General features: G+C 54.1%; 1 protein-coding gene across 1 annotated transcript in view; it reads right to left on the reverse strand.

Moving 5' to 3' along the window:
- The window catches only part of LOC123769042 (uncharacterized), a 155,664-nt gene that overhangs the window by 76,546 nt on the left and 66,799 nt on the right, over nt 1–12,319 (reverse strand). The gene's annotated exons all lie outside the window — the stretch shown is intronic.

Below are 12,319 nucleotides of genomic sequence, written 5' to 3' on the forward strand. Positions count from 1 at the left end.
CGCCACTCATCCTGTGAGTGGACACACCGCCATAGTGACAGTATTGGGCAGGGTCACTCATCCTGTGAGTGGGCACACCGCCATAGTGACAGTATTGGGCAGCGTCATTCATCCTGTGAGTGGACACACCGCCATAGTGACAGTATTGGGCAGCGTCACTCATCCTGTGAGTGGACACACCGCCATAGTGACAGTATTGGGCAGCGTCACTCATCCTGTGAGTGGACACACCGCCACAGTGACAGTATTGGGCAGCGTCACTCATCCTGTGAGTGGACACACCGCCATAGTGACAGTATTGGGCAGCGTCACTCATCCTGTGAGTGGACACACCGCCATAGTGACAGTATTGGGCAGCGCCACTCATCCTGTGAGTGGACACGCCGCCATAGTGACAGTATTGGGCAGCGCCACTCATCCTGTGAGTTGACACGCCGCCATAGTGACAGTATTGGGCAGCGCCACTCATCCTGTGAGTGGACACACCGCCATAGTGACAGTATTGGGCAGCGTCACTCATCCTGTGAGTGGACACACCGCCATAGTGACAGTATTGGGCAGCGTCACTCATCCTGTGAGTGGACACACCGCCATAGTGACAGTATTGGACAGCACCACTCATCCTGTGAGAGGACACACCGCCATAGTGAGAGTATTGGGCAGCGCCACTCATCCTGTGAGTGGACACACCGCCATAGTGACAGTATTGGGCAGCGCCACTCATCCTGTGAGTGGACACACCGCCATAGTGACAGTATTGGGCAGCGTCACTCATCCTGTGAGTGGACACACCGCCATAGTGACAGTATTGGGCAGCGCCACTCATCCTGTGAGTGGACACACCGCCATAGTGACAGTATTGGGCAGCGTCACTCATCTTGTGAGTGGACACACCGCCATAGTGACAGTATTGGGCAGCGTCACTCATCCTGTGAGTGGACACACCGCCATAGTGACAGTATTGGGCAGCGCCACTCATCCTGTGAGTGGACACACCGCCATAGTGACAGTATTGGGCAGCGTCACTCATCTTGTGAGTGGACACACCGCCATAGTGACAGTATTGGGCAGCGCCACTCATCCTGTGAGTGGACACACCGCCATAGTGACAGTATTGGGCAGCGCCACTCATCCTGTGAGTGGACACACCGCCATAGTGACAGTATTGGGCAGCGCCACTCATCCTGTGAGTGGACACACCGCCATAGTGACAGTATTGGGCAGCGCCACTCATCCTGTGAGTGGACGCACCGCCATAGTGACAGTATTGGGCAGCGCCACTCATCCTGTGAGTGGACACACCACCATAATGACAGTATTGGGCAGCGCCACTCATCCTGTGAGTGGACGCACCGCAATAGTGACAGTATTGGGCAGCGGCACTCATCCTGTGAGTGGACGCACCGCCATAGTGACAGTATTGGGCAGCGCCACTCATCCTGTGAGTGGACACACCGCCATAGTGACAGTATTGGGCAGCGTCACTCATCCTGTGAGTGGACACACCGCCATAGTGACAGTATTGGGCAGCGCCACTCATCCTGTGAGTGGACACACCGCCATAGTGACAGTATTGGGCAGCGGCACTCATCCTGTGAGTGGACGCACCGCCATAGTGACAGTATTGGGCAGCGCCACTCATCCTGTGAGTGGACGCACCGCCATAGTGACAGTATTGGGAAGCGCCACTCATCTTGTGAGTGGACACACCGCCATAGTGACAGTATTGGGCAGCGCCACTCATCCTGTGAGTGGACACACCGCCATAGTGACAGTATTGGGCAGCGGCACTCATCCTGTGAGTGGACGCACCGCCATAGTGACAGTATTGGGCAGCGCCACTCATCCTGTGAGTGGACGCACCGCCATAGTGACAGTATTGGGCAGCGCCACTCATCCTGTGAGTGGACACACCGCCATAATGACAGTATTGGGCAGCGCCAGTCATCCGGTGAGTGGACACACCGCCATAGTGACAGTATTGGGCAGCGCCACTCATCCTGTGAGTGGACACACCGCCATAGTGACAGTATTGGGCAGCGCCACTCATCCTGTGAGTGGACACACCACCATAGTGACAGTATTGGGCAGCGGCACTCATCCTGTGAGTGGACGCACCGCCATAGTGACAGTATTGGGCAGCGCCACTCATCCTGTGAGTGGACGCACCGCCATAGTGACAGCATTGGGCAGCGCCACTCATCCTGTGAGTGGACACACCGCCATAGTGACAGTATTGGGCAGCACCACTCATCCTGTGAGTGGACACACCGCCATAGTGACAGTATTGGGCAGCGCCACTCATCCTGTGAGTGGACACACCGCCATAGTGACAGTATTGGGCAGCGCCACTCATCCTGTGAGTGGACACACTGCCATAGCAGCATGTACAACACTCCCCAATAGGAAGAAAACCCGCTGGGTTGTTCATGCTGTCACTTGTACCCAGACACAGCTGGGACTTGCTTAACTGTCTCAAGTGGGAGTGAAGTAAGGAATGATGGAGGGACAGATGGTGATCAGTGTTCAAGCATTTACTAATGCAAGTGATTTATTATCCCGGCACCTCTTTCTCTCCTCAGCTCTCTTCTTGCCTTGCCATGATTTAGGGGCTTAACGTCCCTATGGTCCGGTCCCCAAACAGGCCTCCTGGTTGCTGGACTGGTCAACAAGGCTGTTGGACGCGGCTGCTCGCAGCCTGACGTATGAGTCACAGCCTGGTTGATCAGGTATACTTTGGAGGTGTTTGTCAAGTTCTCTCTTGAACACTGTGAGGGGTCGGCCAGTTATGTCCCTTATGTGTAGTGGAAGCGTGTTGAACAGTCTCGGGCCTCTGATGTTGATAGTTCTCTCTTGAACACTGTGAGGGGTCGGCCAGTTATGCCCCTTATGTGTAGTGGAAGCGTGTTGAACAGTCTCGGGCCTCTGATGTTGATAGTTCTCTCTTGAACACTGTGAGGGGTCGGTCAGTTATGTCCCTTATGTGTAGTGGAAGCGTGTTGAACAGTCTCGGGCCTCTGATGTTGATAGTTCTCTCTTGAACACTGTGAGGGGTCGGCCAGTTATGTCCCTTATGTGTAGTGGAAGCGTGTTGAACAGTCTCGGGCCTCTGATGTTGATAGTTCTCTCTTGAACACTGTGAGGGGTCGGCCAGTTATGTCCCTTATGTGTAGTGGAAGCGTGTTGAACAGTCACGGGCCTCTGATGTTGATAGTTCTCTCTTGAACACTGTGAGGGGTCGGCCAGTTATGCCCCTTATGTGTAGTGGAAGCGTGTTGAACAGTCTCGGGCCTCTGATGTTGATAGTTCTCTCTTGAACACTGTGAGGGGTCGGCCAGTTATGCCCCTTATGTGTAGTAGAAGCGTGTTGAACAGTCTCGGGCCTCTGATGTTGATAGTTCTCTCTTGAACACTGTGAGGGGTCGGCCAGTTATGTCCCTTATGTGTAGTGGAAGCGTGTTGAACAGTCTCGGGCCTCTGATGTTGATAGTTCTCTCTTGAACACTGTGAGGGGTCGGCCAGTTATGCCCCTTATGTGTAGTGGAAGCGTGTTGAACAGTCTCGGGCCTCTGATGTTGATAGTTCTCTCTTGAACACTGTGAGGGGTCGGCCAGTTATGTCCCTTATGTGTAGTGGAAGCGTGTTGAACAGTCTCGGGCCTCTGATGTTGATAGTTCTCTCTTGAACACTGTGAGGGGTCGACCAGTTATGCCCCTTGCGTGTAGTGAAGCGTGTTGAACAGTCTCGGGCCTCTGATGTTGATAGTTCTCTCTTGAACACTGTGAGGGGTCGGCCAGTTATGTCCCTTATGTGTAGTGGAAGCGTGTTGAACAGTCTCGGGCCTCTGATGTTGATAGTTCTCTCTTGAACACTGTGAGGGGTCGGCCAGTTATGCCCCTTATGTGTAGTGGAAGCGTGTTGAACAGTCTCGGGCCTCTGATGTTGATAGTTCTCTCTTGAACACTGTGAGGGGTCGGCCAGTTATGCCCCTTATGTGTAGTGGAAGCGTGTTGAACAGTCTCGGGCCTCTGATGTTGATAGTTCTCTCTTGAACACTGTGAGGGGTCGGCCAGTTATGCCCCTTATGTGTAGTAGAAGCGTGTTGAACAGTCTCGGGCCTCTGATGTTGATAGTTCTCTCTTGAACACTGTGAGGGGTCGGCCAGTTATGTCCCTTATGTGTAGTGGAAGCGTGTTGAACAGTCTCGGGCCTCTGATGTTGATAGTTCTCTCTTGAACACTGTGAGGGGTCGGCCAGTTATGCCCCTTATGTGTAGTGGAAGCGTGTTGAACAGTCTCGGGCCTCTGATGTTGATAGTTCTCTCTTGAACACTGTGAGGGGTCGGCCAGTTATGTCCCTTATGTGTAGTGGAAGCGTGTTGAACAGTCTCGGGCCTCTGATGTTGATAGTTCTCTCTTGAACACTGTGAGGGGTCGACCAGTTATGCCCCTTGCGTGTAGTGAAGCGTGTTGAACAGTCTCGGGCCTCTGATGTTGATAGTTCTCTCTTGAACACTGTGAGGGGTCGGCCAGTTATGTCCCTTATGTGTAGTGGAAGCGTGTTGAACAGTCTCGGGCCTCTGATGTTGATAGTTCTCTCTTGAACACTGTGAGGGGTCGGCCAGTTATGCCCCTTATGTGTAGTGGAAGCGTGTTGAACAGTCTCGGGCCTCTGATGTTGATAGTTCTCTCTTGAACACTGTGAGGGGTCTGCCAGTTATGTCCCTTATGTGTAGTGGAAGCGTGTTGAACAGTCTCGGGCCTCTGATGTTGATAGAGTTCTCTCTATTTCACTCATTATCTTCTCATTGCTCAACCACTTTGGGTGAACGATAGAGCGACGGCCTCACTTCATGCAGGTCGGCGTTCAATCCCCACCCGTCCAAGTGGTTGGGGCACCATTCCTTCCCGCCGTCCCATCCCAAATCCTTATCCTGACCCCTTCCCAGTGCTATGTAGTCGTAATGACTTGGCGCTTTCTCCTGATGGTTCCCTTGGCTCTTCTCTTCATTCTCTCATCTCCCTCACTATTTCCCTCCTCATTCTCTCACCTCCGTCACTCATTGTTTCCTCATCTCCCTCACTCATCCCCTCGCCATCTCCCTCATTCATTTTCAGGTAATCTGTTTTGAGTGACCACCAGGGAGAGAGTTTACCATAAGCCATTAAGGCACTGTTTTATCAGCAAGCAATCTTGGTGCACACGAGAGCCCAGGCTGGCCATGTTGGTGGACCATGGTGTACCACAGTGTGGTGTTGGTGGTCCATGGTGTACCACAGTGTGGTGTTGGTGGTCCATGGTGTACCACAGTGTGGTGTTGGTGGTCCATGGTGTACCACAGTGTGGTGTTGGTGGTCCATGGTGTACCACAGTGTGGTGTTGGTGGTCCATGGTGTACCACAGTGTGGTGTTGGTGGTCCATGGTGTACCACAGTGGCGTTGGTGGACCATGGTGTACCACAGTGTGGTGTTGGTGGTCCATGGTGTACCACAGTGTGGTGTTGGTGGACCATGGTGTACCACAGTGTGGTGTTGGTGGTCCATGGTGTACCACAGTGGTGTTGGTGGACCATGGTGTACCACAGTATGGTGTTGGTGGACCATGGTGTACCACAGTGGTGTTCGTGGTCCATGGTGTACCACAGTGGTGTTGGTGGACCATGGTGTACCACAGTGTGGTGTTGGTGGTCCATGGTGTACCACAGTGTGGTGTTGGTGGACCATGGTGTACCACAGTGTGGTGTTGGTGGTCCATGGTGTACCACAGTGTGGTGTTGGTGGTCCATGGTGTACCACAGTGTGGTGTTGGTGGTCCATGGTGTACCACAGTGTGGTGTTGGTGGTCCATGGTGTACCACAGTGTGGTGTTGGTGGTCCATGGTGTACCACAGTGTGGTTTTGGTGGACCATGGTGTACCACAGTGTGGTGTTGGTGGTCCATGGTGTACCACAGTGTGGTGTTGGTGGTCCATGGTGTACCACAGTGTGGTGTTGGTGGACCATGGGGTACCACAGTGTGGTGTTGGTGGTCCATGGTGTGCCACAGTGGTGTTGGTGGACCATTGTGTACCACAGTGGTGTTGGTGGACCATGGTGTACCACAGTGTGGTGTTGGTGGTCCATGGTGTACCACAGTGGTGTTGGTGGACCATGGTGTACCACAGTGTGGTGTTGGTGGACCATGGTGTACCACAGTGTGGTGTTGGTGGTCCATGGTGTACCACAGTGGTGTTGGTGGACCATGGTGTACCACAGTGGTGTTGGTGGACCATGGTGTACCACAGTGTGGTGTTGGTGGTCCATGGTGTACCACAGTGGTGTTGGTGGACCATGGTGTACCACAGTGTGGTGTTGGTGGACCATGGTGTACCACAGTGTGGTGTTGGTGGTCCATGGTGTACCACAGTGTGGTGTTGGTGGACCATGGTGTACCACAGTGTGGTGTTGGTGGACCATGGTGTACCACAGTGTGGTGTTGGTGGACCATGGTGTACCACAGTGTGGTGTTGGTGGACCATGGTGTACCACAGTGTGGTGTTGGTGGTCCATGGTGTACCACAGTGGTGTTGGTGGACCATGGTGTACCACAGTGTGGTGTTGGTGGACCATGGTGTACCACAGTGTGGTGTTGGTGGACCATGGTGTACCACAGTGTGGTGTTGGTGGTCCATGGTGTACCACAGTGGTGTTGGTGGACCATGGTGTACCACAGTGGTGTTGGTGGACCATGGTGTACCACAGTGGTGTTGGTGGACCATGGTGTACCACAGTGTGGTGTTGGTGGACCATGGTGTACCACAGTGGTGTTGGTGGTCCATGGTGTACCACAGTGGTGTTGGTGGACCATGGTGTACCACAGTGTGGTCTTGGTGGTCCATGGTGTACCACAGTGTGGTGTTGGTGGTCCATGGTGTACCACAGTGGTGTTGGTGGACCATGGTGTACCACAGTGTGGTGTTGGTGGACCATGGTGTACCACAGTGTGGTGTTGGTGGACCATGGTGTACCACAGTGGTGTTGGTGGACCATGGTGTACCACAGTGGTGTTGGTGGACCATGGTGTACCACAGTGTGGTGTTGGTGGTCCATGGTGTACCACAGTGTAGTGTTGGTGGACCATGGTGTACCACAGTGTGGTGTTGGTGGTCCATGGTGGACCACAGTGTGGTGTTGGTGGACCATGGTGTACCACAGTGTGGTGTTGGTGGTCCATGGTGTACCACAGTGTGGTGTTGGTGGTCCATGGTGTACCACAGAGGTGTTGGTGGACCATGGTGTACCACAGTGTGGTGTTGGTGGACCATGGTGTACCACAGTGTGGTGTTGGTGGACCATGGTGTACCACAGTGGTGTTGGTGGACCATGGTGTACCACAGTGGTGTTGGTGGACCATGGTGTACCACAGTGTGGTGTTGGTGGTCCATGGTGTACCACAGTGTGGTGTTGGTGGACCATGGTGTACCACAGTGTGGTGTTGGTGGTCCATGGTGGACCACAGTGTGGTGTTGGTGGACCATGGTGTACCACAGTGTGGTTAAAGTCTGATGCCGACACGGTTGGGGTGAAGAGCCAACATTCATCCATGTCCTCTTACGAAACCTGTAGATCCTTCCTCAATTATGGCAGCTTAGTGAGTATATATTAAACCATTTATGAGATTCGAAAATTCGCAACCCAAGAGTATAATTATCATAGACAACCTGGTATTGTTTCATACTTATTAAACGGTATAATAATTAGAAAGTAGCCAATGAGCTGTTCACTTGAGACAGTTAAGCAAGTCCCAGCTGTGTCTGGGTACAAGTGACAGGATGAACAACCCAGCGGGTTTTCTTCCTATTGGGGAGTGTTGTACATGCTGCTATGGCGGTGTGTCCACTCACAGGATGAGTGGCGCTGCCCAATACTGTCACTATGGCGGTGTGTCCACTCACAGGATGAGTGACGCTGCCCAATACTGTCACTATGGCGGTGTGTCCACTCACAGGATGACTGGCGCTGCCCAATACTGTCACTATGGCGGCGTGTCCACTCACAGGATGAGTGGCGCTGCCCAATACTGTCACTATGGCGGCGTGTCCACTCACAGGATGAGTGACGCTGCCCAATACTGTCACTATGGCGGTGTGTCCACTCACAGGATGAGTGACGCTGCCCAATACTGTCACTATGGCGGTGTGTCCACTCACAGGATGAGTGGCGCTGCCCAATACTGTCACTATGGCGGTGTGTTCACTCACAGGATGAGTGGCGCTGCCCAATACTGTCACTATGGCGGCGTGTCCACTCACAGGATGAGTGGCGCTGCCCAATACTGTCACTATGGCGGTGTGTCCACTCACAGGATGAGTGGCGCTGCCCAATACTGTCACTATGGCGGTGTGTCCACTCACAGGATGACTGGCGCTGCTAATACTGTCACTACGGCGGCGTGTCCACTCACAGGATGAGTGGCGCTGCCCAATACTGTCACTATGGCGGCGTGTCCACTCACAGGATGAGTGATGCTGCCCAATACTGTCACTATGGCGGTGTGTCCACTCACGGGATGAGTGGCGCTGCCCAATACTGTCACTATGGCGGTGTGCCCACTCACAGGATGAGTGGCGCTGCCCAATACTGTCACTATGGCGGTGTGCCCACTCACAGGATGAGTGGCACTGCCCAATACTGTCACTATGGCCGTGTGTCCACTCACAGGATGAGTGACGCTTCCCAATACTGTCACTATGGCGGTGTGTCCACTCACAGGATGAGTGACGCTGCCCAATACTGTCACTATGGCGGTGTGTCCACTCACAGGATGAATGACGCTGCCCAATACTGTCACTATGGCGGTGTGTCCACTCACAGGATGAGTGGCGCTGCCCAATACTGTCACTATGGCGGTGTGTCCACTCACAGGATGAGTGGCGCTGCCCAATACTGTCACTATGGCGGTGTGTCCACTCACAGGATGAATGACGCTGCCCAATACTGTCACTATGGCGGTGTGTCCACTCACAGGATGAGTGGCGCTGCCCAATACTGTCACTATGGCGGTGTGTCCACTCACAGGATGAGTGACGCTGCCCAATACTGTCACTATGGCGGTGTGTCCACTCACAGGATGAATGACGCTGCCCAATACTGTCACTATGGCGGTGTGTCCACTCACAGGATGAGTGGCGCTGCCCAATACTGTCACTATGGCGGTGTGTCCACTCACAGGATGAGTGGCGCTGCCCAATACTGTCACTATGGCGGTGTGTCCACTCACAGGATGAGTGGCGCTGCCCAATACTGTCACTATGGCGGTGCGTCCACTCACAGGATGAATGACGCTGCCCAATACTGTCACTATGGCGGCGTGTCCACTCACAGGATGAGTGGCGCTGCCCAATACTGTCACTATGGCGGTGTGTCCACTCACAGGATGAGTGGCGCTGCCCAATACTGTCACTATGGCGGTGTGTCCACTCACAGGATGAATGACGCTGCCCAATACTGTCACTATGGCGGTGTGTCCACTCACAGGATGAATGACGCTGCCCAATACTGTCACTATGGCGGTGTGTCCACTCACAGGATGAGTGACGCTGCCCAATACTGTCACTATGGCGGTGTGTCCACTCACAGGATGAGTGGCGCTGCCCAATACTGTCACTATGGCGGTGTGTCCACTCACAGGATGAATGACGCTGCCCAATACTGTCACTATGGCGGTGTGTCCACTCACAGGATGAGTGACGCTGCCCAATACTGTCACTATGGCGGTGTGTCCACTCACAGGATGAGTGGCGCTGCCCAATACTGTCACTATGGCGGTGTGTTCACTCACAGGATGAGTGACGCTGCCCAATACTGTCACTATGGCGGTGTGTCCACTCACAGGATGAGTGGCGCTGCCCAATACTGTCACTATGGCGGTGTGTCCACTCACAGGATGAATGACGCTGCCCAATACTGTCACTATGGCGGTGTGTCCACTCACAGGATGAGTGACGCTGCCCAATACTGTCACTATGGCGGTGTGTCCACTCACAGGATGAGTGGCGCTGCCCAATACTGTCACTATGGCGGTGTGTCCACTCACAGGATGAGTGGCGCTGCCCAATACTGTCACTATGGCGGTGTGTCCACTCACAGGATGAGTGGCGCTGCCCAATACTGTCACTATGGCGGTGTGTCCACTCACAGGATGAGTGGCGCTGCCCAATACTGTCACTATGGCGGTGTGTCCACTCACAGGATGAGTGGCGCTGCCCAATACTGTCACTATGGCGGTGTGTCCACTCACAGGATGAGTGACGCTGCCCAATACTGTCACTATGGCGGTGTGTCCACTCACAGGATGAGTGACGCTGCCCAATACTGTCACTATGGCGGTGTGTCCACTCACAGGATGAGTGACGCTGCCCAATACTGTCACTATGGCGGTGTGTCCACTCACAGGATGAGTGACGCTGCCCAATACTGTCACTATGGCGGTGTGTCCACTCACAGGATGAGTGGCGCTGCCCAATACTGTCACTATGGCGGTGTGTCCACTCACAGGATGAGTGACGCTGCCCAATACTGTCACTATGGTGGTGTGTCCACTCACAAGATGAGTGACGCTGCCCAATACTGTCACTATGGCGGTGTGTCCACTCAGAGGATGAGTGACGCTGCCCAATACTGTCACTATGGCGGTGTGTCCACTCACAGGATGAGTGACGCTGCCCAATACTGTCACTATGGCGGTGTGTCCACTCACAGGATGAGTGGCGCTGCCCAATACTGTCACTATGGCGGTGTGTCCACTCACAGGATGAGTGACGCTGCCCAATACTGTCACTATGGCGGTGTGTCCACTCACAAGATGAGTGGCGCTGCCCAATACTGTCACTATGGCGGTGTGTCCACTCACAAGATGAGTGGCGCTGCCCAATACTGTCACTATGGCGGTGTGTCCACCCACAGGATGAGTGGCGCTGCCCAATACTGTCACTATGGCGGTGTGTCCACTCACAGGATGAGTGACGCTGCCCAATACTGTCACTATGGCGGTGTGTCCACTCACAGGATGAGTGGCGCTGCCCAATACTGTCACTATGGCGGTGTGTCCACTCACAGGATGAGTGGCGCTGCCCAATACTGTCACTATGGCGGTGTGTCCACTCACAGGATGAGTGGCGCTGCCCAATACTGTCACTATGGCGGTGTGTCCACTCACAGGATGAGTGGCGCTGCCCAATACTGTCACTATGGCGGTGTGTCCACTCACAGGATGAGTGGCGCTGCCCAATACTGTCACTATGGCGGTGTGTCCACTCACAGGATGAGTGGCGCTGCCCAATACTGTCACTATGGCGGCGTGTCCACTCACAGGATGAGTGGCGCTGCCCAATACTGTCACTATGGCGGTGTGTCCACTCACAGGATGAGTGGCGCTGCCCAATACTGTCACTATGGCGGTGTGTCCACTCACAGGATGAGTGACGCTGCCCAATACTGTCACTATGGCGGTGTGTCCACTCACAGGATGAGTGACGCTGCCCAATACTGTCACTATGGCGGTGTGTCCACTCACAGGATGAGTGACGCTGCCCAATACTGTCACTATGGCGGTGTGTCCACTCACAGGATGAGTGGCGCTGCCCAATACTGTCACTATGGCGGTGTGTCCACTCACAGGAATGAGTGACGCTGCCCAATACTGTCACTATGGCGGTGTGTCCACTCACAGGATGAGTGACGCTGCCCAATACTGTCACTATGGCGGTGTGTCCACTCACAGGATGAGTGACGCTGCCCAATACTGTCACTATGGCGGTGTGTCCACTCACAGGATGAGTGACGCTGCCCAATACTGTCACTATGGCGGTGTGTCCACTCACAAGATGAGTGACGCTGCCCAATACTGTCACTATGGCGGTGTGTCCACTCACAGGATGAGTGACGCTGCCCAATACTGTCACTATGGCGGTGTGTCCACTCACAGGATGAGTGGCGCTGCCCAATACTGTCACTATGGCGGTGTGTCCACTCACAGGATGAGTGACGCTGCCCAATACTGTCACTATGGCGGTGTGTCCACTCACAGGATGAGTGACGCTGCCAATACTGTCACTATGGCGGTGTGTCCACTCACAGGATGAGTGGCGCTGCCCAATACTGTCACTATGGCGGTGTGTCCACTCACAGGATGAGTGGCGCTGCCCAATACTGTCACTATGGCGGTGTGTCCACTCACAAGGATGAGTGGCGCTGCCCAATACTGTCACTATGGCGGTGTGTCCACTCACAGGATGAGTGGCGCTGCCCAATACTGTCACTATGGCGGTGTGTCCACTCA

Source organism: Procambarus clarkii, chromosome 64, assembly GCF_040958095.1.
Source record: "Procambarus clarkii isolate CNS0578487 chromosome 64, FALCON_Pclarkii_2.0, whole genome shotgun sequence".
Taxonomy (NCBI): domain Eukaryota; kingdom Metazoa; phylum Arthropoda; class Malacostraca; order Decapoda; family Cambaridae; genus Procambarus; species Procambarus clarkii.